The sequence below is a fragment of the Bactrocera dorsalis genome, chromosome 1 (assembly GCF_023373825.1).
Source record: "Bactrocera dorsalis isolate Fly_Bdor chromosome 1, ASM2337382v1, whole genome shotgun sequence".
NCBI classification, from domain to species: domain Eukaryota; kingdom Metazoa; phylum Arthropoda; class Insecta; order Diptera; family Tephritidae; genus Bactrocera; species Bactrocera dorsalis.
The window spans coordinates 50,373,651-50,399,356 of record NC_064303.1 but is presented as its reverse complement, the minus strand read 5'-3'; the positions used below and the strand labels follow the sequence as shown (position 1 = coordinate 50,399,356).

General features: G+C 35.5%; 1 protein-coding gene and 1 long non-coding RNA gene across 2 annotated transcripts in view; one reads left to right on the top strand and one right to left on the bottom strand.

The window, feature by feature from the left end:
- Positions 1–25,706, top strand: part of LOC115065766 (carcinine transporter) — a 1,371,383-nt gene that overhangs the window by 873,027 nt on the left and 472,650 nt on the right. The gene's annotated exons all lie outside the window — the stretch shown is intronic.
- Positions 15,162–16,186, bottom strand: LOC125775691 (uncharacterized). Its single transcript, XR_007421296.1, has 3 exons — positions 15,955–16,186; positions 15,390–15,794; positions 15,162–15,317 (listed from the first exon to the last, which is right to left on the bottom strand). It is a non-coding gene; the product is annotated as an uncharacterized LOC125775691 (long non-coding RNA).

The following is a 25,706-nucleotide window of genomic DNA, read 5'->3' as shown; positions in this document are numbered from 1 at the left end:
CAACAAAAGTGAAACGGCACTTTGATTCTAATCACTTTTGCACAGAAAAAACCCTCATTTGACCTAATGTGCATTCCTGCTAGCAGTGCAGCATCAGAGCGAGTGTTTTCGCTTGCCGGTAATATTATTACAAAAAAGCGCTACAGAATAACGCCAAAGACAGTAGACAGCACTCTTTTCCTAATATCAGTTTACAACAAAAAATTATAAATTTGGTTGGTCGTGAATTCGAGACAAAGTTTTAAGTAGAATCAGCAAAGAAGCTGGTGTAGAACGTTTGATTATTTGTCTGCTTTAAACGCTGGTCCAAAACCAATCCGCTTTGTGCTTGAGGGTGGAAGCAACTTTTTGAAGAGCAAATACTACGGTGAGTACATTCGGATATTGTACAAGCTATTGTCAATTGCGCTTAGGATCCCGATACTGCTGGTCAGGTTTATCAAGCTGTTGGGTAGATTTTGAGCAAAATTGAATTTACATACTTTCTAATATGCTAAACACTCAACACTCACCTTGCAGACCAAAGCGTTACCAGTTGAGCAAATTAATTGACTGGTTCCATCGTGTTATGCGCAAAGATGAAAAATGGTGGGGATACCGTCGTTAACATATGCTTTGCGATCCTACCTTCCTACTGAAAGCCAAGTTCACTGAGCTTATCTGTCCTGGACAACCTATTGGTGAGCTACATATGGAACGTATCGATCAGGAATGTATTACCGATGTCGTTTGGATGTACAATTGACCTCCATGGAAGAGCAAGTACCATGGGAATTGCGACCATATCGTGCTGCGCAATATTATTATGCCGAATTGGGAGAGTGGTAGGAACCAGATCCACCAAAACCGATAGAACATCGGGAAGAACTACGTATGTTTGCATAAAACTACTATAATGGCAACAACGCTAACAACAACAGCCAAGAAAATAAATAATGTTGGTGAGAGACTACTTTGGAAAAAGCTTTAGTATACCGTCCCAGGATTTCGGGAATAAAATGGGTATGGTCGAATAGAGGAGATTCTCCAGATCAAGAATATATATGTATAGTTATCGCCGCAGCTTATTGTTTCCGAGATATTCGCGTTTAAAGTCGAAAATTACCATTATTTTAATTACGTATTTTCTCGACATAAAATTAATTTTGCACTTATATTTTTCACTTCTATATCCACTAGCACTTCACTAATTCATTTTTACAAATTTATTTTATATTATATAGTAGAAAACCCGTTTAAATTTAATATTTAACTTATTGTTAAAGTTTATTTATTAATTTTTTTGTTAAACCCTCTATGACATTGCTACTTCCTCGCGTATAACTCCTTTTTGCATGGGCGGCCTTCGGCCACGCTTCAACAAAAATAACCCTGGTCGGTCCAACGCCGGGGTGTATCAAATTTTTTTTCGCGTAGAACTCCTTTTTGCGTTGGCGGCTTTCGGCCACGCTTCTAAAATAATAACCCTGGTCGGACAAACACCGGGATGTATCAAATTTTTTTCGCGTAAAACTCCTTTTTGCGTTGGCGGCCTTCGGCCGCTCTTCAAAGGAAATAACCTGGTCCTGGTCGGACAAACACCGGGATGTATCAAATTTTTTTCGCGCAGAACTCCTTTTTGCGTGGGTCAAACTTTCCAATGGAAATGTCAGATTGCACCTGGCAACACTTAGTGTTGCCTAGTCAAGAAATATATATAGCAGCCTATGTATTAAGCGATGTGACTTCATGAATGACAATAACAGCTGTTTTTGATCTTTCTAACGGCAGTGAGAACACTGTTGGGTTATGAAATGCTTAAATGTAATCTAATCTTTTAAATTTTTGGTCTGAACATGGTATAAGATTGCATTAGAATAAAGTTGTAACAAAGAAAATTTGGTTTCTTTCGTTTTATTTAAAACACTATAGAATCAACTTAAGTTGAATCCAAAAATTATTAGTCGTGCGGCACTTGTTATTCTCTTATGAATATTTGTACATACATATATATGTAGCTCATATTTTCTTTCGTAAACATACAGACCATTGTGCCAAAGAAATAATATAGTACGTCGTATGTGCCTAAGTATGTCATGTGCACTTGCACTTGCTTATTTTACTTATAATTAAAAAAATGAAATATTGAAATACTTTTTACTTGATAGGTATAATATTAACTACTTAATAACGGCAAATCGCAATTTTATGGTTGTTTGATCCAATTGTGTAAAAAAATTAAAATTTTTACAATTTTTCGGAAAAAAATCTTTCATATGTTATAAAAGAATCACGCTTATGTAACATTTGTATTTTTTCTTCAAGCTTTTAATTTTTCTCTTTATGCATTCTCCCGTGAAATCAGTTGTTTTACATACATATGTATATTTTTGCCAGAGATCGAACTAATTTCTGCTAAATAGCAGCGAATGTGGTGAATTCCCCGGTAAAAGTCTTTCAGCTATGTTAGCCGTCCAATCGAATATCATGGTATGTGGGTTCCCTAGTACTACTAGAAAACAATTTCGAGCTCGTAGATGGTCGTCATCGGACCACTGCCATGCCTACAAATCGCTATTAACCGAAAATATATAAAATGCCACAACTAAGCACTAAATTAAGCTATGAAGCTGTAATTCAATACATAGGATCGGCATGGCAAGAGGCACCTGTGGACAAACATTTTTTAAAAACTGGGCGAAGCCCCGCAATCTAACAAGTTTAATGTACATATCTCCTAAGCCACTTAAGCTACAGCAACCAAATTTGCTGAGAAATAACATTATAAGAACTTCTACCGACCTCTTACTCCCCATATAACGACATTGTTAAAAACTACTAAAAGCGCGATAAATCAATAACTAAATACTTTTTTGCGAGACACCCAAGGAAATGAGGTGTCAACGGCTGAATTTTTAACATATTTGTATCGAATTTACAGGAGATATTATTCAAATATGTACTTTTGATATAACATATTATATTTTTCAAATATATGATTGCTTATATTATTTGTTTTATCTCTGAAACTCACCTAACCCTTTAATACTACAGGTATGTGGGTTTGAAAATTTAAAAAAATCTATTTTTTTGTTTGCTTTATTAAATTCTACAATATCTCTAGAATATTGTTCTAAATTTTAAAATTGATCTGAGTAATAATTTCGGAGATACAACCTTGAGAACTTGTGCGCTCGAGGCTAGCTGTCTTGGAAATAGTCGCTGAGGCCCAGATCTGAAGAATGGTGGATTTTTTTATGACTTATGACACGGTGCATTGCCTTGGTTAAACTACAGGTTCCTCAAATGCCACTTTTCATCGATTTCGTCCTTCAAACGGTGAACGGTAAAATTGCATACGTTTGTCCCTCATTTTGCAACACTTTGGCGGTAAGTTTTTATCATAAAGTCTTACAGAATGAAAGATATGCTAAGTTTCCACTTGAGTTTAAGGAGCTCGCCTCCTTATATATCTGGTTGGAAAAGCCAACCGCTACTACAAATTCCGCAATTTTTTCGTGAGTTTTGGTTACATCTGAATAGCATATGTATGTACTAAAATATATGTACACTAGCTGACCCGGCGAACTTCGCCCCGCCCAATTTTTATTTTTTTTTGGAAGTCATAGACTCGTATAACTTTACCACAAATAATATAAACTTCAAACAACGCATTTTCATTTAATGTTTTTAATGTTTGTAGCGCCATCTACTGTAACATACCGCACTCAATACCGCTCTTAGCGCCACCAACTGGTGGATAGCTCTTTGCTAATAATAAACAAATAATTTGCAATAAATAAATAATGCGACTATAAGGAGAGTTATAAACTATCCTATCTTTCAAGTTGGACCAAACTGCACACAGTGTTAAAAATTTCATTAAAATCGGTTCAGTAGTTTAAGAGTCCATCGCAAACAAACAATGTGACACGTGATTTTTATATATTAAGATATGTATATCTCTAAAGAAAGTATAATTTATTTATAAAGTATAATTTATACGCTGGCTAGGTCATGTTGTCCGGATGGATGAAAACACTCCAGCTCTGAAAGTATTCGACGCAGTACCCGCCGCGGGAAGCAGAGGAAGAGGAAGACCTCCACTCCGTTGGAAGGACCAAGTGGAGAAGGACCTGGCCTCACTTGGAATATCCAATTGGCGCAACGTAGCGAAGAGAAGAAACGACTGGCGCGCTGTTGTTGACTCGGCTATAATCGCGTAAGCGGTGTCTACGCCAGTAAAGAAGAAGAAGATTTGTATAAATAACCGCACACCAGAAGAAATAATATCAAATAATGCAAGACATGTGACTTTTAAGTAATAAAAAAATTAATACTTATAATAGAATTTTTGTAGTAAAAAATTTCAGATACTAGTTTTCAAAACGCCAATAGAACTGCAACTGCAATAGAAAACTCCTTTTTTTTAAACTTTGGCTGTCACGTCGATGTGAGCTTTTCAAGAATTGCCACTCAATCTAATGGCGGAGAATACGATTTCCTTATATTCTTTCTTTATATTTCATAATATTGGTAAATCTCATAAAAGAAAAAATAATTATTTAAATATAAAATAATAATTAAAAATTTAAAGTGCACAAAGAAACATTCTACCTACCTAATATTTGAACCCCTCTACCTGAAATAATGGAAAATGAGACAACCCACCGACCTAATTTACCTACTTTCCGGGTCGACCACTTGAACTATAAGTGCTAGTCAAGAACAATAGAAATGGATTAAGCCAAGTTTGTACCGTTTTTTTTGGTTCCCGCCTTCGGTTCGTAAAAATTTAAAATACAGAAGAAATATTCAACTTACCTAATATCTGAATAATGATATCAACAAAACAGGAGGTCTTCCTTATGTATTGAAAATATTTGTTGGAGCAAAAATGATGTTAAGGTTTTTGCAGGGACCAAGTATATGTAGAAGACTTCCCGTCAGTACAGTACAAAATACAGCTATAAAATTGCTGAGAGACGAATGTTGCCAATAATACTGGGTTGGGCGTCAACTGTTCATAAGATACAAGGTTGTACAGTAGATCATGCAGTAATTTATCTGGGCTCTCGACTGTTTGCTGCTGGACAAGCTTATGTAGCACTTAGTTGTTGTAGATGTTTGGACGGTATTCGAATTGAAGAACTAGACTGTTCAAAGTTGACAGGTAAAACCCCATGTAACAGTGAAGCTTTAGAAGAAATGATTTGATTAAGAAGTAATAATTCGAAAAGTCGTCAATAGAACTTGGTCGCAAATAATATAACAATTAGTCAATGAAAGGTTACGTGTAGATATCAAATGCTGCCTAATTATCGATTTACTTAACCAATACTACATGTCGTAGTTCATATTTTAACAAATTTGGGGTTTCCCACATCAAACTAAAAAATTAAAAATAAATATAGTTAAAAAAAAGTAAAAAACAGGCTTTTAAAGCATTTCAAACTAAAAAGTGAAAAATAATTCTTTGTGGCTAAATGAGCACCTGACCCCCGTCTTAATATAACACGCCTACACCCCACACATACACACCACACTCAACACGACTACACCATATCCATCATCCACACATCATACTCAACACACCTACACTATATTCATCATCCACACCTCAAACTCAACACACCTGCATCATATACACCACACACACGAGGACACAATGGAAAAAAGGGGCCGACAGACGGCGCCCAGCTTTTTTTTCTATTACGATCCGCGCGCATATACGCATCGATTGCCAGCTCGTCGCTTGAACTGTTCCGAGATTCTCTCCTTCATTTTCGTAGCTAAATCAACGGGTGAGTCCGCGGGTTTCATACCCATTATTATATGGTTTATATCGAGTTTACGAGGGCTGCTATACATATTTCTGGCCTAATAATGAAAATAGGCATATTTATCAACGAAAATGTTTTTTTTTTGTTTGTTTTTTTTTCGTTGGATTTGGCTCGTCTTGGTAGACCCACACGGTCGATTGCTGTTTTGTTTCGGGCTCATACGCATAGATCCATGAACCAACGTCTTTTGAAGCACCGCGATCGTATTTTTTCAGCATTTCTTTACACCAACCCACACGAGCCTTTTTTTGAGCGATTGTCAAATTGTGCGGCATCCAACGAGAACAAACCTTTGTTATGGCCAGGTGTTCATGCAATATCGAATTTAAAAAAAAACAACCGGTATAACAAAAAAAAAAACAAAACCGGTGTAACACAAAAAGGAAAAACAACGCTGGTGATACAGTTAAGAAAACTGTTGTAAAAATTTGGGAAAAAAACCTTTGGTGGATACTGAAAAAAAACGGTAATAAAAATTGGGGAAAGGTAACAAAGTTTAAGCAGTTAATAAATAAACCGTTGCGAAAAGAAACCAAAATTTGGAAAAAAACGGTGTTGACACAGTAAAGCAAAAAACCGTTGGTGGCAACAAAAAAACAAAAAAAATATATATACATATATTAGGGTGGTTTTTATTTTTGAACTGTTAATTTTTTTCAGTCCCGTCATGAAATTTCCTTGGAAACACCCCAAAAAAAAATTCTCTGAAAATTTTAGCCCTTAATATTAACATTAAGAACTGTACCAAGGCCTGTAAAAATTATCCATAGAAAATACACTACAATAGTGAGTTTTTATCTTTAAATTCCTACAGATCAGAGGTATTTTATGGCATCGCTTTGACTTTACCGTGCGATTCTGTAACGTGAGACAGTCTCAAGTCTCTAAATTTGAGATTTTAAGTTAGAGACAATTTTTGAGACTTGAGACGATTTTGCTATTCTGTAAGTGACAGTCACAAAATCTATTACATTTCATCATTCAGAGATGTTTTTACACTTGAATGGAAATAAATATGTCGATAACAAATATTAAAATATCTATAACATCGTCAAAAACCATAGTTATCAATAAAAATGAAAATATATGTTGACTTTGTTTCATAATATTTACGAAATTTATGTAAAATTTATTCATTTTTAACTTTTTCGTGTTTGAGTTGCTTACAAAATATAAAAATACGACAATCGATTAATATCTATGATGATCTCTATTCAGTATATTCAAAATGACAGACAAGAACTCTTTTTAGTTTTGTGACCGGCTAACTACCAGGTCTCAATATTTTGAGACTAACGCTAGAGACTGTTTAGTGAATAGTAACTAGTCTCAAATTGAGACCTTGCCTCAAAATGTCTCAAATAGAGACTAGAGACTGGTTACAGAATCCCGCTATTAGACTTATATTTCTCAGAATTGTTTACTCTACAAAAGTGCCCAGTGCAACAAAGTCATAACGCACACCAGCGAGGTAGTACGGGGCTCTAAACCCGATTTTTCCAAGAATTTCGTGTTTTTTCGTACATATCTCCTAAATGACAGGAGCTATAAAAAAAATGTGGCTATGTGTGTGTGCGTGTGAAAAAGTGCGGTTACAAAGAAAACAAAAGTGTGGTGACAAAGAGTGCAGTGTGGAAAATAATATACACAGACAACACATACATACATATGTGTATGTAAGGAGACAGTGAGTGGAAATATAACCCACAAGCAGAAAAAAAAGGAAAAATAATAACTTAAACGTGTGGTGACAAAAAGTGCGGTGAAGTGAGAAAGCAGAAAAAAAATATAATTTACACCTACTATATACATATTTATATACATATAATATAAAAAGAGATAGTGAAGTGATCTACAAACAGAAGGAAGAAGTCATACAAAAATACAAGCTACAACACCAGCAACAAAAGGACTGGAGAAGCAAGAAATCCAAGGGCAGGCACAAACATAAGCAAAGCACAAGCACTGGCACACGCAGGCACACGCACAAGACTCACACATCAGATACATACATACATACGTGCACACATATCATCCCCAAAAGCCCCTGGCGGAAAGCAAAGTGAGTTGTATCGTTTCCTTATAATTTTTATACTATATACATACATATTTGTATGGTTTAATTTCAAGAAAGTAAATTTAGAGTTCTGACCAAAATTCCGGTCAAAAAAGTAGTGGAACCGTTACCAAATTGATTTCGGTACTCGGTTTATTTTCCGGGAAAAACCGAAAACCGCTAACAAAGGAGTTTGGTACTGTTTATAGCGGATTAGTTATTGCCGATAAATGCTTACCGTTGCGTTATAACACAAAATTTATCCTAAAAGCAATAAAAACAAAAAAATTTTCAAGATTTACTTACAGAAATTTCCCGCAAGACCCCTTATACTTAATCAACTATAAGCAGGATTTCTTATAATAAGCTACGGCAATCACCAGCAAAAAACAAAAGCATATGTGCAAATTAAATCATACATATGTAAATAAATATATGTATGTCACATATATTTCTATAATATAACAACAGCATACCTTGCTCATAATATACATCCTTACATGCATTCTAAAATCAGAATAGCATTAAATATTCTGTTCGCGTCCTCTTCTCAATGCGAACATACATACTTATATACGAGTACGTACAGATATATGTATATGCTGCGCAGTTATACAAATTATACTCTTACTAACAAGTGAATTTGCGAAAATTACATACAGTCGTTTAATTCTCTTTTCGTGGTTTATTCGTATATACGCATATATATATAATATACTCGTATATATATATATGTAAATTAATAGTTTGGTTTGAGTTTCGTGGGCAACCACGGGCAACTGCCTGTGGTCGACTACCGTTTTCTTTATTATATTTTTCTTAAATACAATATTTTGCTTAAGCCTAGATACAAATATTAATCTTACATTCTAGGAAGTATATCTACAATCCACTTGAGATAGGACATATGTTTCAAGTGGAAAGATTCATCTTACAATCTATGAGTTATATTTTTGGACCACCTAAGGCGGTCCAAACAGAAATACAATATGTTCATGTAATATGAACTGGTGGTATTAACTCCCCCACCTCTAAATTGAAGCGTCCCGATTCAAAGGGATATAGTACGTGAGTCTATAGACTATTTTATCAATTTAAACAGTACCATTTTAAAATCTTAATTTATATGTACAATTTATTTAAATTTGACTCCTAGATACATTTTATAAGTATTATCTTTGACTTATAATTATTTTTTTGATTGAAGTCTTTTTAAATGTGACAAAAATTTCTTTTTCTTGCATATTAATTTAAGATTTGATATTATCTTTATGTATTATTCTGTTTCTGTTTTGTATTTTAATTGTATTTCCTAAATCTTCTAATACTATTTGTTTTTTGTACTTGGGGTTTAATTTATTTCTTTCCCCATAAATTTTTTCATAAATAATATCTCCTTTTTTATAACTTTTCTGAAGCCTTTTCTTGTTATGATGCTCTAGCATTTTCTCTTGAGCATTTTGTAACACATTTTTCATATTATCATGAGGCTCTTTATTAAATAAAATGTTGCAAGGTTGTTTACCTGTTACAGAATGAATTGTTTTATTATACTGTTGAACTGCTCTCATAATTGATTCAAAATTACTAATTAAGTTTTGTTCTTGCTTTAAACATCTGGAGATTTCAATCAGTGTTGAATGAACTCTTTCTATTTGGCCATTACTTGTGCTGTGGCGTGGTGTACAATAATAAATTTGCACATTAATCCTTTCCATTAAAGACTTGAACTGTATCGTACTTAAGCCTGGTTCATTATCAATAACTATACTTTTAACATTTGGAAATGTTTGTAACAGTTCCAAAACTTTTTCTTCTAAATTTGATTTGTCTTCTATATATTTTACGATTAGAAATTTGGAATATGAATCTATACATGTAAGAAATTTAAGCTTTTGTGCGAAAAAAATATCTATATGGAGTTGTTCTCCCTCTTTGTTTGGTATTGGTGCTTCTCCTATTGGAATTAGTTTCGGATGTCTTTCATATTTATTACTATTACATATGCTACAATTTTTTGCGTACTGTTTAAATTGTTTTATCATTAAAGGCCAATAATATTGCTGCCTAAGTTGTGCCAAATTTTCCCTATAATTTCTATGCGCTCTATTATGTGTTTGCTCGATTATCGATCCTTGATCTTCTTTATTGCATATATCATTAGGGAATAGTTTAGTATATAGAAATTTTATCTTGGGAAATGTCTCCTTCAAAATGTTTTTTATTGCATATAGCACTTCAGGTGTGCAAAATATTCCTGTAACTACTTTTGGATTCATATATTCTTTTAAAATACCAATTATATTTTCTGGTCTGTCATATTCAATTAAAAAACGTTTTTTATTAAAAGAAGAAATAGTCTCTAAGACAGTAATTCTTGCTCCATTATCGATTACTATCTGTTGCTTAAAATGATTCAAAGGTTTTTTTGTTTCATAAATTTGGTACTCATCGCTACTTTCTGCAGAATGTTGGGTTTCTATTAGTGAATCACTTGAGTCACTCGACTCACATGAACTAGTTAAATTATTTAATACTTGTCTTGACAATGCGTCAGCAACTTCATTAGAAATTTCCACATTACTTATTTTTAAAGTGTTGTGAGCATTTGCTTCATTAATTTTTCTATCCTTAGTATCATTTTTGCTAATATTATCATTGACGGGTGCCTCCGGACTTTTTTGTCCCAAGGGGTTTAGTATAATTGAATCATTGGGAAAATTTATTTTCTCTGTTTTATTATTCCCATATATCAATTTTCTATTCGGAATATCAATTGTCGCTCCGATTTTATTTAGGAAATTAATTCCAATTAAAAGATCGCTCTCTAAATTGTTAATTTCATAAAAACGTTCCTGTATACCAAACAGATTGATATTATGAAAATATTTTATTATGGTTGAACCATGAATGGTTCTAACCTTCTTCTTAATTACTAAAAGGTTTTTATTATTATAAATTCCGGCCCGTATATATGAGCTGGTTGCTCCCGTATCTATGAGAATTCTAAAGATTTGCCCAGTTTTTGTATCGGTTTTAATAACATACGGCAAATCGGAATTTACCCTTAAAAAATGGTTCTCACCAATATTATTGATTCTTTCAATTTTTGGTTGAGGTTGTGTGCTTATTTGTGCACTTTCAAATGACCTTTTTCGTATATTTGTTGGCTGATAATTTGTCTGCCAATTATTTCTGTTACTCCTCACATGTGGTTGGTTTCTTTGCACATTATTGGGTTTATTTGTTAATTGGATTGATTGATCCCCTTCCATAGGTTCTGGGTGATTGGCATACATTTGGTATGAATTATTATTTGTTTGGGGGTACCTTAAGTTATTCTGAAAATTCGAATATCTTCGGTTAGCTTGAGGCTGGTTTCGTAAACCAATTTCATGATTGTTTTTAGAAAATTGCAAAGCAAATTGCGATCGTATTTGATTTGAATGAAGTTCTTGTGCTTTAGCAAGAGCATTTGGCAAATCGGTAGGTGTTAATGCAAATAATATTTGGTTTAGAGGGTAATTTAAACCAGTTATAAAAGTTCTTAACGCGGTTTCTCGATTCTTGATATTTAATTGTTTTGTAATATCGGAATTGGTGCCGTGCGTCATTATAGTTTTATTTATTAGTAATGTCAATTTCTGATTAACTTCATTATAATAATCAATTAAGGATGTCGATCCTTGTCTCATAACGCTCATTTCTTGATCAATTACGTGAATTGGTCGTCTGTCGGCGTAAGCAAAATCTAATCTTGCAAATATTGCTTCTAAATTCAAAACTGTGCCATGATTAGTTAACATATCATTGGCATTACCTACAATCTTATTTCGGAGGATAGTTAATGCTCCAAAATACCTTCTACTACCTTCAATATATAGGCTCATCGAATTCTTTGCAGCTTCTCTCCAGCTGACATAAGATTTACCGGAAAATTCTGGCAAAGACTTTATTATGTCTAAATTTTCGTCACATGTTATGGAATCGTTAATTCTTTGAGTTTCATACTCAGTTACATGTGACGCATCTGTTAGAATTTTAATTCTATTACTCAACTGAGTTATCTCAGTTCTTAAGTTTGAGGTTTGTGTAGCTATTAATCTAGCTATATCGTCTACAGTAAAATTATTCACTGCCATTTTGAAAAATTATAAAATTATCTTGATCTCTTAAAAATTCTTTATTCCTATCGCCTCTTTTTTATAATCGTTATTTTTCGGGTTTGCCCTTTTTTATATACTATATGTATTTGCGAGTTTCATGAAGCAAATTAATACTCACAATAAACAATTTTTATACTTAATTTAATTAATAAATACATATGTATAAGCCTTACTTACAACTAATTTTATGTTGCTGCTTCTACTGCTGCTGTTGCTCCTGTTACTACTGTTGCGGCTATTTGTTGACTTCGCTGCTGCTGTTGCTTTTTAAGTCGAAATTTGGTGGTTGGTTGTGCAATGGTCGTCGTTGGCGGCCGTGTGCGAGGTTTAAATGAAATCAGTTTTTTGGTGAAATTTCTGATTTACAGAATTTTTTATTTATTTGTTTTTATGTGGATAGTTTATAGATCCACGCACTTTCTTCTATTTGTTTGAAATTTTCAAAAATTTTCACTTTCAGTTTTTGGTTTTTCAATTCACATTTTAAAATCACTTTATTTGTGAAACTGTTGTAGTTTTTTGTTTCTCAATTTTATTTATTTTTTCAATTGTTGTAACGCGTACGTTAGCTTGTTTTTCGCTCGTAATCCGTATAGACGTGGCGCGTTCGATAGGCAGTTGGCAAACACTCGAATATATATTTTTTTTTTTTAATTGTGGCGCTGAGATTTTTTCTTATGTCTCTTAGCGATTTTTATTTTGCCGTTAATTGCTTAGTGTGTTTCGAGTAACACACTAGTATTTTTGTATTTCTTTTCTCGCGAGTTCGCGATACTTGTTTGCGTTTTGTTTTTGGTCCGACAGGAGTTTTACGATTCTCCTGGCAGGATCGCCAATTAATAGTTTGGTTTGAGTTTCGTGGGCAACCACGGGCAACTGCCTGTGGTCGACTACCGTTTTCTTTATTATATTTTTCTTAAATACAATATTTTGCTTAAGCCTAGATACAAATATTAATCTTACATTCTAGGAAGTATATCTACAATCCACTTGAGATAGGACATATGTTTCAAGTGGAAAGATTCATCTTACAATCTATGAGTTATATTTTTGGACCACCTAAGGCGGTCCAAACAGAAATACAATATGTTCATGTAATATGAACTGGTGGTATTAACTTGTATACACATAAGTATATACAAAATTCTCTGGAAAATATACCCAGTCCACATCGGGTACAACGTAAAGACAATAAATAAATATAACATAAAACGTTTTATAACATACTTAAACATTTGTACAAAAGTGTATTGTCACGTATGTAGATACACTCACTGCTTCAAAGTCCACATTGGCATATATTCCGCGATACCCCTTGATTTTTGATCAACAAAAACAAGCAGGATTGTGTAAAAAAACCAAAGCGTAATACATACATACATATGTACATACCAGAGTCCTGCACGAGTGTGGAAACTAACTTCACACGTACGCTTACGCTCTATCGCAGAGCCGCTCAAAATTTTTCATGCCTATACTCGGAGTATAGGCAAGCAAATGCAGTCAAAGTATGTACGCTATGACGCTAATTCTGCCAGCGTCATAAATACACTCGAAATACAGGAATTCAGTTTCGAATAAGCATATAGAGGACTTAATGAGAATCAAAACTTACGATCTTGAAGTCGATATGGAAAAAATCATGGAAAGTTAAAAAAAATTAACTTAAAATTATTGTTGTTCTTAATTGCTTTTTTAATCAAAAACCATAATTTTTTATTTTTTTCTAAATTTTTAATTACAAAATAACCAAATAGCACGATTTCACTCAGTGTACTAAGCAAGCGCGCGCACACAATCATACGCTAGCAGATATCAAATGTGTGATTGTATGCGTTGGTAAATAAATTGCGCATTATTTTGAGCGGCTCTGCTCTATCGTTCAGTCGTTGTCGAGCCAGCAACGAATTAACATCATGTAAGACTATAGCGTTTCATTTGCCATTGACGATACCAGATAGTAATCGTACGATGCCACAATGCCGCGATGCCGATGCGCAATGTTACCTTCGCATCGTGGTAATCGTCAGAAGTGTTACTTAGTAACGTAATCGTACGATGCCTACCTTAATCGTGCAGGCCTCTGGTACATACATATGTACATGCATACGTACAAAGTGCAGTGATCTCTAATACGAGCGCTCATTAGCACATAATAAATAAAGTGTATCCACCTATACCCTATAGGACATTTGTTGTAAAGCATAAATAAAAGGAATATACACAGAAAATAAAATACTTAAAATAATTTCCGGTCATTAAAAAAAATAATAATAATAAAATCAAATTTAAGCGATTAATTATTTACTTCATTTTAAAACTCTTATTAACTTAAAAGAGTTCGCGATTGCACATATTTACAAATATGTAAAGCGTTATCTTTATAGTCTAAGAGCCCGTGACATCCAGACCTTCGTCATTTTATAAAAGCTGAAAGTTTGTTGAAGTATGCTTTGAACATAGGTAAGAACGATGGCAAAATGTGAAATTCAAGTCATCGTGGCTTTGGGGGGTAGCGGGTGGGACACGTGCACAAAATAACAGCCAACTTTCGTTATTTTATAAAGCGTAATTTTTTAATATGTTATTCGGAATAACATTACAAACCATCTTATTTATTGCCAGACACTTTTTATGGTGGCAATCCCTTGCCAGACACCCTAAAACTTTAATAAATTTTAATTCTACTTTCGTTATAGTATAAAAGTTAAAACTTATACATGTTACTTGGGTGACTATTAGAAGATGTTTTCTCAGTTGCCAGACAGTTTCGACAGTTCCTACCTAGGCCAGACAAACATATTGGGTCCCAATACCAAGGGTATAGGTACGAGCGCGAGGCAATATACAATCGTATAGGTGCGAGTGAGATAGCGCGTCAGGAGCGATCGAATGATGTTATTGTGTAATTATTTACGACTTAATATTTAAATAAAAGTTTAAAAATTAACCTATTTGGTAAATTACTAAATAATGTGTAAATTTAATGCGAAATTAAACTTCTCATTCTCTCTAATACATAAAAGGAATGAAAATATTTCTCTTGTAATTACGACATATAGGCTATAGAAATTATTTATCATATCTAATTAATAGAAATATTTATTTAAATTTTCAAAGAAGCGCATTGTTTCTTTTGAAATTTACAAAATTATAAACATTCTTCATAGCTTTCATTATTAATATTGATTTCGTAATTTTCTTCATACTCTTCATCACTGCTGCACCATATTTCTTCTGGCTCATTGTCAGTGTCATCTTCTTCGTTAGTTTCTGTAAAAAAAAGTTACACAAATATGAAAAGTAAAAATTTATGTATAATAATTTGAAGTAATATGTATATACCTGATATAGTTTGCAGTGCATCACTGACAAAATTCGGTAACTGATCGCCTTCAAACCATTTAAAATTGTATTGGCTGTTAACTTGTACCCAACCATTGTTTGCTGGTTCATGTATTGATGGAATTTTCTTATGAGCATTATTCCAAATGCTGGATATATAATTAGCACGTCGAAATTGTTGGAATAGCTCTGATTTACAGGGTGGCAGACTGTTCCCATCAAAATTGCATATTTTTTTTTTCACTGAAACGCTTCATTAACATCGCAGACCGTATAATTATTAATAAACAATTGAAGACGGGCAGCATCAACATCAATTATCGTACCAACATTATATATATCACATATGAACTGCTGTATTATGTCAAAAGTGCTTTGTATTTCACTACCATCTTCCTAGACTACCTATGAATAATTTTTCAAAAGATTATGAGAAAAAAAATAAAACTCGAGTTGGTGGTACAATACAAGAAGTTAAAATTCAGAGAGATCTGTTTGGACGTATGCTGGGAATATCCATGGATCATAATATAGATATTTTGAAAATTTTATCACATCCAATTACCTCAGTGCCTTTGTCCATGTGCCATTTGGATGGTACCATTTGCAAGACGGATAAATCTGCCTTAATGAAATGTTTGGAAAAAGAGGTAGAGCATGAACCACCACGTTATGTAGATGTCGTAATAATTGATGGATTCTTCATGTTGCATACGATGAAAAATATTCCAAAAACATTCGGCAGCATTTCTAAAAAAATGTTGCAAATGGTTACTCAAATGCGAGCATCACGAGTTGACATTATATTCGACCAATACTTTACACCATCGATCAAAGATTACGAACATACCGAGCGAACTGGAACTGATCAAATTCGGCCGAGTAATTTTCAAAAGAATTAAAAAATTCTAACTTTAAAACGGCTCTTGTTGACTTTTTTAAATCGCATTGGGCCACTGACGAAATGGCGCCATTTATTGGTAATAAAACCATCCATATCAATTTTAAACATTGCCAGTCTTTTGTTGTTAATGGGTACAACAGCGTAGAATTCAGGATTGTGGAAAAGTTATCATGTCCTCAACATTAAGAGGCTGATACTAAAATAATATTTCATGTCATCAATAACTCAGCGCAAGCGAATATAGTTATCAGAAGTATCGATACCGATATTGCTGCTTTCATGCTTGGTCATATGCACCATATACCAAATGATTCCCGTGTTTGGATGCTAACAGGTACTGGAAATAATTTAAGGTATGTAGATCTCACAAAGATACACACCAAGTTAGGCGACTCCATTTACGAAAGCTTACCTGGGTTTCATGCAATCATAGGTTGCGATTATAACCCAGATTTTTTTCGAAAAGGAAAATTAGGACCGTACAAAATATTAATTACTACAGAAAAATATCAAAAGGCATTTATAAAATTCGGCGACACTCAATTATTTGAAGATTATAGTGAAATACAAAGCACTTTTGACATAATACAGCAGTTCATATGTGATATATATAATGTTGGTACGATAATTGATGTTGATGCTGCGCGTCTTCAATTGTTTATTAATAATTATACGGTCTGCGATGTTAATGAAGCGTTTCAGTGAAAAAAAATATGCAATTTTGATGGGAACAGTCTGCCACCCTGTAAATCAGAGCTATTCCAACAATTTCGACGTGCTAATTATATATCCAGCATTTGGAATAATGCTCATAAGAAAATTCCATCAATACATGAACCAGCAAACAATGGTTGGGTACAAGTTAACAGCCAATACAATTTTAAATGGTTTGAAGGCGATCAGTTACCGAATTTTGTCAGTGATGCACTGCAAACTATATCAGGTATATACATATTACTTCAAATTATTATACATACATTTTTACTTTTCATAATTGTGTAACTTTTTTTACAGAAACTAACGAAGAAGATGACACTGACAATGAGCCAGAAGAAATATGGTGCAGCAGTGATGAAGAGTATGAAGAAAATTACGAAATCAATATTAATAATGAAAGCTATGAAGAATGTTTATCATTTTGTAAATTTCAAAAGAAACAATGCGCTTCTTTGAAAATTTAAATAAATATTTCTATTAATTAGATATGATAAATAATTTCTATAGCCTATATGTCGTAATTACAAGAGAAATATTTTCATTCCTTTTATGTATTAGAGAGAATGAGAAGTTTAATTTCGCATTAAATTTACACATTATTTAGTAATTTACCAAATAGGTTAATTTTTAAACTTTTATTTAAATATTAAGTCGTAAATAATTACACAATAACATCATTCGATCGCTCCTGACGCGCTATCTCACTCGCACCTATACGATTGTATATTGCCTCGCGCTCGTACCTATACCCTTGGTATTGGGACCCAATATGTTTGTCTGGCGTAGGTAGGAACTGTCGAAACTGTCTGGCAACTGAGAAAACATCTTCTAATAGTCACCCAAATAACATGTATAAATTTTAACTTTTATACTATAACGAAAGTAGAATTAAAATTTATTAAAGTTTTAGGGTGTCTGGCAAGGGATTGCCACCATAAAAAGTGTCTGGCAATAAATAAGATGGTTTGTAATGTTATTCCGAATAACATATTAAAAAATTACGCTTTATAAAATAACGAAAGTTGGCTGTTATTTTATGCACCTGACCCACCCGCTTTCACATTTTGCCATCGTTCTTACCTATGTTCAAAGCATACTTCAACAAACTTTCAGCTTTTATAAAATAACGAAGGTCTGGATGTCACGGGCTCTTACTCTATTATATCAATTTCGTTCAAAACTCTTATTTACCTAAAAGAGTTCTCGTCTAATCATATAAATAATTATGTATACAATATATACGAAAATATTTTGAAATATCGGTTTATTAAAAAGCCATTGGGCTTATTGATTTTTTTGAAACTCTTACATACAAAAGAGTTTTCCATTCAACATTTTATATACGAAATTTTTTCTAAACATCTACAAGTCTAGTTTTCAGTAAGACGTTTAAATTTATTCTATACATCTTTTAAATGAGCTCAGACTCAAATGAATCTAAAACAACTCAGTTGTTAAAAGTTCCAAAGATGATTTCAGAAGAAAAAAGTCCGTGTACACCTGCAGAAGCTACACGCTCAAAGCAAGGTGCTACAAAACTAAAGAGGGGTAAAGATATTTCTTACACAAAATTCATTGCTGTGAGTGGCAGTTTGATTCCATACCGCAGTCGATTTTCATCTTTACTGATTCAGGACAGTTCTGAATCGGTATTAGAAATCAAAAAAGACAATTTAAACAATTCTTGGACGCGTCTCCAAGCGGCATTTGACACAATCGTAGAATATGATGATTCAGATCTACCAGAAAATTTTAAATCCTCGGCTTACACCAAGTATGAACACTAGACCAGTTCGAAGACACAAAGGCAATGATTTCTGATCAACTAAAGCTATGAAGAGCAATTGCACCTACTCCACAACCGAGAGTAGAGCTGCCACAAAGACAAGCCCAAGAGGCAAGTTCAGGCATTCACCTTAAAGTGCCAGTATGCGACACAGATATATTTCAACAGCGGCCGTCCTTCCGGGACGTGTTTACAGCTGTGTACATAAACCATCCTAAATTATCACAAGCGCAGAAATTGTATCACTTCAGATACAAAACCAAAGGTCAGGCAGGCGTAATAGTCAAACAGTTCGCTCTCAATGACGAAAATTTTAATTTTGCTTGGGAAGCTCTAAAAGCACGTTACGAAAACGAGAGAATATTGGTCGACAAGCAAGTGACGATACTAATGAATGAATTCAGAAAGAAACCAGTGAAGAATTCATAAAGCTTCAATCCACAATTTCAATTGTTTGTCGGTTTTATTGACACAGAATATTGCCACAGATAATTGGGACCCCATTCTGGTAAATATATGCACAACTGCATTACCAGAAAAATCGTAACTTTTGTGGGAGCAATAGCTCTCATCGCGAAGAAAATGCCCAACGTGGCAGCAAATGAAAGAATTTCTTACTACATAATATGAAATTGCAGAAAGGGTAGATAAAAAAATAGTCAGACCGAAAAACGTTTAAAGCGACCTCAATAAAAACTTCAATGGACCCCAAGCAAGTAGCCACAACAATTTAAATAGAAGCTTTTTTAAAAATCAATCGTTCACATCCGAACAGTATAAACAAACGTCATGCGAACTTTGTAAAGGAGGTCACAAGCTCAAATCGTGCGAAAAATTCAAAAAAAATAATATTAGCGATCCAAACAAATTCGTAAGAACTAAAAAACTATCTACCAACTGTTTATCACATGCGCAAACACTTAAAGATTGCGAAAACAAATTTAATTGCGTTTACTGCCATAAAAGACATCATTCAATGTTACATATAACCAATTTTTCCAGCTCACACCCTGTAAATTCTCCGCACTCACCTTTTCCACCACCACTAGTTTTCCGAACAAAATAAGGTTAGTGTATATGCACACGCGTAGGGTTGTACAAAATGGGAAATGTCCTAAAGGGGGTTTATTAAAAAGAGATTTAATAACAATATAAAATAATTTATAACGGGTGATTTTTTTGAGGTTAGGATTTTCATGCATTAGTATTTGACAGATCACGTGGGATTTCAGACATGGTGTCAAAGAGAAAGATGCTCAGTATGCTTTGACATTTCATCATGAATAGACTTACTAACGAGCAACGCTTGCAAATCATTGAATTTTATTACCAAAATCAGTGTTCGGTTCGAAATGTGTTTATCGACAAATTTTGTTCAGCGATGAGGCTCATTTCTGGTTGAATGGCTACGTAAATAAGCAAAATTGCCGCATTTGGGGTGAAGAGCAACCAGAAGCCGTTCAAGAACTGCCCATGCATCCCGAAAAATGCACTGTTTGGTGTGGTTTGTACGCTGGTGGAATCATTGGACCGTATTTTTTCAAAGATGCTGTTGGACGCAACGTTACGGTGAATGGCGATCGCTATCGTTCGATGCTAACAAACTTTTTGTTGCCAAAAATGGAAGAACTGAACTTGGTTGACATGTGGTTTCAACAAGATGGCGCTACATGCCACACAGTTCGCGATTCTATGGCCATTTTGAGGGAAAACTTCGGACAACAATTCATCTCAAGAAATGGACCCGTAAGTTGGCCACCAAGATCATGCGATTTAACGCCTTTAGACTATTTTTTGTGGGGCTACGTCAAGTCTAAAGTCTACAGAAATAAGCCAGCAACTATTCCAGCTTTGGAAGACAACATTTCCGAAGAAATTCGGGCTATTCCGGCCGAAATGCTCGAAAAAGTTGCCCAAAATTGGACTTTCCGAATGGACCACCTAAGACGCAGCCGCGGTCAACATTTAAATGAAATTATCTTCAAAAAGTAAATGTCATGAACCAATCTAACGTTTCAAATAAAGAACCGATGAGATTTTGCAAATTTTATGCGTTTTTTTTTAAAAAAAAGTTATCAAGCTCTTAAAAAATCACCCTATATATTAATTTATAATGTATGACGTAAAACTCCGGTCGAGGGTGAAGTGAATAACTCGCGGAAAAGATGTGCACCGATCGAAGAGACCGAAAGAAGGTTATCGCACAGGCGTACAAGTCGTTGTGAAGGTCGCAAACGGAGTGAATTTTGATCTCCTTGTTTGTTCCTTTTTTCCCTGTGGTGTGAGGGATCAGATGGTGTGATGTGGTTGGTTGGTGTACGTTCGCTGTGTGGTGCTCTCGTGAGTAGTGTAGAATGTGGGTTGTAAGCGCTGATGGTGGATAGGGTGTCAGTGTTGGGAGGTTTAGTTATTGTGGTGTATGTGTGGATGTCAGGGGAGGATACTCATTTATACATTCTGGCCGGCCTAGGCGAGTGTTTAGCCTAATAGCCTCTGTGGTTGTTGTAGATGGGTAGGCGCCAGACAATTCAAGCAATGACCGTGGGCCTGGGCGACCTGCTGGCGTTGCTGAGGTGTCATCCCCTTGAAGATGCCACAATGTGGCAATCGATGCCGGCGGCGACATAGCGCGCATTGAAGTTGTGGTGGTTCCGGAGCCCGTGCTTGCGTGATACTACGCGGAGCTGTTGGAACTTCTCGGTTGGCTGCGGAAGCGATGGTTCTTCGCGGCGCTGCTAGTGGGGTAGCTTTAGAGCAAGGGACCGTGACGGCGGAACGCACAGTGGGCGTAGGTAAAATTGGCATCTCGGCGTCCATATTGATCTGTTAAGAAATAGGTTTTTTTTAATTATCATATATGTATATATGTGTATATAATCGTATGGCCGGTGGTGCCACGTAATGTGGCAGGAGTGAGTCGTCATATGGATCGACCTTGTTCTGTTTTTGTCTTTTGTTGATGTTTAATATTAGTTGATGATTCTATTATTATTTATTTTTGTTTATTAGTTACGGTTACGTTATTTTCGGTTAATTTTTCGGTTTTATCGGCGGTCGGCAAAAAGCATAGATCAACGAGCGGCCTGGTTAGTGTTCCCGTTTGTGTACGGAGATCGACTACTCGAATATGACTGTCGGAGCAGTAGTAGAGCTTCTCTATGCGGCCAAGCCGCCATTCAGTAGTGGGAAGACAATCGTCATTGAACAAGACGCAATCTCCAGGCTTAGGCGCATTTTCTGTTGCTTTCCATCGGTACCTTCTGTGGAGGTCCTTTAAATAATCATCTTTCCATAGGGGGCTGAAATCATGATGGAGAATCTTAATTCTTTATCAACGGTTTAATAAGGAGAGCGACTCCACACATGGCTCAGGTGTGGCCAGGATGGGCGCTCCTTTCAGAAAATGCTCTGGCGTGAGGGCAGTAAACTCTGAGGGATCTTACGAGAGTGCAGCGAGAGGCCATGAGTTAAGAACGGCATCAATTCTAGTTAAGAGTGTCGTGAATTCTTCATAATTAAATTTTTGGTTGCCAAGTGGCAAACGGACACCTCTCTGGTATGATTATAGGGTGGCGTTCATTATACGTTAGGCTTGAATTAGCAAGCCGGCCATTCGCTCGAAGTAGACCCTTATCTAGAAATGGATTTAGAACTAAGAGTGAGCTCTTTTTATCAATAGGCTTCGATTCTCTTAGTAATGCTATATCGCGGCTGAAGTAGCTATATCGCGATTGATGCGATGAGAGCGACCTTTGCTTTTTGTAAGTCTTGGTGTGTCAATGCATCGCAATGGAGTTGCTCCTTTAACTTTAAGTTTAAGCCGCTCTAAAAACTTGAGCATATAGGCAACTACCCGGAGATCTCGGGGGAACGATGAAAATCGTTCAAGGGTGTGAGTGTCATCCAGTGTTGCATGATAAGTGTCGATTTTTGCATCCTCTTGTACCTAGATCAGCGGGTTTGTCAGCACTGGCTACGTGTCGCCAAGTGGCTGATCCTACTAGGTCAAGTATTTCAGACGTTCGGTTAGAAATATATGTTTTCCACGCATGTAGTGGTTTTTCTAACCAGGCTAGAATGTCTCGGAATCGGACCATAAATATAATTTGTATTTCGCCATGTTTAAGTGGGTCTGCACCATTGAAGCTGGCCTTGCTAGTAGCAGAGCGCCACAGAGTTCAAGTCGCGGGAGACTTAGCGTTTTTAGAGGCGCAACTTTTGCTTTTACCGCTAGTAGGTGGCTTGTAGTTGCGGTATCGCTTTGTGTGCGCACATTAATAGTGGCACAATATGCCTTTTCAGAGGCGTCGCAGAAACTGTGTAGTTCCACTCTGTATTCGGGGGAATAGCTTATCCACCGTGGAATTTGTATCTGCGAGATGCAGTTCAAATTATTAGCGAACTGGGACCATTTTTCTACGCGAAGAGGTTTCACTTGTTCGTCCCAGTCGGTTCCGTCTAGCCATAATTCTTGTATTAAAATTTTCGCTTGTATCACAATTGGCGAAAGCCCTCCTGCGGGGTCGAAAAGTTTTGCCACCGAGGATAAAATTTGTCTCTTTGTTATGGCGGATAATGCGGATATTGACTCTGTAGTGTATGAAAACTGGTCCGATATCCCATTCCATTGGATGCCTAGTGTTTTCGTTGTACTTTCCTTTTCGAATATAACGAAATCAGTATCCAAAAATTGTCTTTTGGAATATTTTTTAAAATATTTGGGTGATTAGCCGGTTTTTTGGAAACCCTGCGGTATTGAGGGCATTTATTACCTGTGATAAGGTCTCGTATGCTTGTGGAAGACTGTGGCTTCTAGACAGGATATCGTCTACATACGTTTGCGCTTTTAAGACTTGTGTTGCCAGTGGAAATTTTGGCTTTGTGTCTTCTGCCAGTTCGTGTAGTGTACGAATGGCTAGATATGGGGCACAGTTTATGCCAAAGGTAACTGTTTTAAATTTAAAGTCGCGTTGCCGGCTATTGACAGATTTTCGGAAAAAAGCATTAAATCTGGTTGGAGTGTGGGTCTCGTAAATAGAATATCATTTAGGGAATTCCCCGAGCTAGTGGATCGTGAGGCATTGAAGACAACTCTAACCTTTGTGGTTTTTATTTTCAGGCTTTACTACTGCATGATGTGGCAAGTAGAATGAGTCATATTTGCCTTTCGCAAGTTTTGAGATTGTGTGAGTGGGACAAGCAGTTTGTACAGAGTCTTTTTGACCTGACAAAGTTGTTCCTTTCATTGATATTCAATTTTTTAAATTTCTCGCAAGCTTTTAGCTTATGCCCTCCAGTACATAGTTCGCATGACGTGTATTTATTTTGTTCAGATGTAAACGATTGTGTTTTAAAAAAACTTCTGTTTAAATGATTGTTGCTTCCGGCTTGGGGTCTATTGAAGCTCTGACTACTTTTTTGTCTACCCTTTCCGCAATTTCGTATTGGGTAGTTAAGAAATCTTTCATCTGCTGCCACGTCGGCCATTTTCTTCTTGATGAGAGCGATTGCTCCCACAAAAGTAACGATTTTTCTGGTAATGTGGCGGTATTAATGTACATATGTTTACCAGAATAAGGTCCCAATTGTTTGTGGGAATATTTTGTATCGATAGCACTGACGAAATATTTGAGACACTGGATTCTAGTTTGATGAATTCTTCACTGATTTCTCTTTAAATTTTAGGCAAGTTCATAAGTATCGTTACTTGCTTATGAACTAATATTCTCTCATTTTCATATCTTTGTCTTAAAGCTTCCCAAGCTAAATTAAAATTATCGTCATCCAATGCGAACTGCTTGACTATTACACATTCTTGGTCTTTAGTTTTGTATCGGAGATGATACTATTTTTGCGCTTGTGATAATTTAGGATGTTCTATGTACACGGCTGTAAACATGTCCCGGAAGGACGGCCATTGTTCATAACCTCCATGAAATATTTCTGTATCACTGAACTTGCCTCTTGGGCTTCCAATTATGGTAACTCTACTCTACTGCGGAGAGTAGGTGCAATTGACTTATTAAGTTTTAATTGATCTGATATCATTGCTTTTGTGTCTTCATAGCGGTCTGAGCAGTTTTCGTATTTGGCGTAAACCGAGGATTTGAAAATTTCAGGTAGATCTGAATCATCAGTTTCTACTATTGCGTCGTATGCAGCTAGGAGGCGTGTCCAAAAATTATCAATAGATTTATTTTTAATTTCTAGTACCGATACAGAGTTGTTCATCATTTTAAGAATTCTTAAGAATTCTGCTTTAGATTCTTTTGAATCTGTGCTCATTCAGAAAATTTGAATTAAAATATAAATATAAAATATATACATATGTAACCGAAAGCTCTTTTCAATAAAATAAGAGCTGTTATTCCCGATAAAGAATCTGTGAATGCGTTTATCGCTTCTATTGCTCGCGTTTGTATTTATTTGCTATATATATATATTTTTTTTTTTCAATGTCAATGTCCTTTGTACATATGTACGTGTTAAAGGGCTGCATGAACACGCAAAAAACAAACTTTGAGTCACTGTCCAAAAATTTCAACTTGCACTCACTCTTCTTCTTCTTCTTAATTGGCGTAGACACCGCCTACGCGATTATAGCCGAGTCAACAACAGCGCGCCAGTCGTTTCTTCTCTTCGCTACGTGGCGCCAATTGGATATTCCAAGCGAAGACAGGTCCCTCTCCACCTGGTCCTCCCAACGGAGTGGAGGTCTTCCTCTTCCTCTGCTTCCCCCGGCGGGCACTGCGTCGAATACTTTCAGAGCTGGAGTGTTTTCATCCATCCGGACAACATGACCTAGCCAGCGTAGCCGCTGTCTTTTAATTCGCTGAACTATGTCAATGTCGTCGTATATCTCGTACAGCTCATCGTTCCATCGAATACGATATTCGCCGAGGCCAACGCG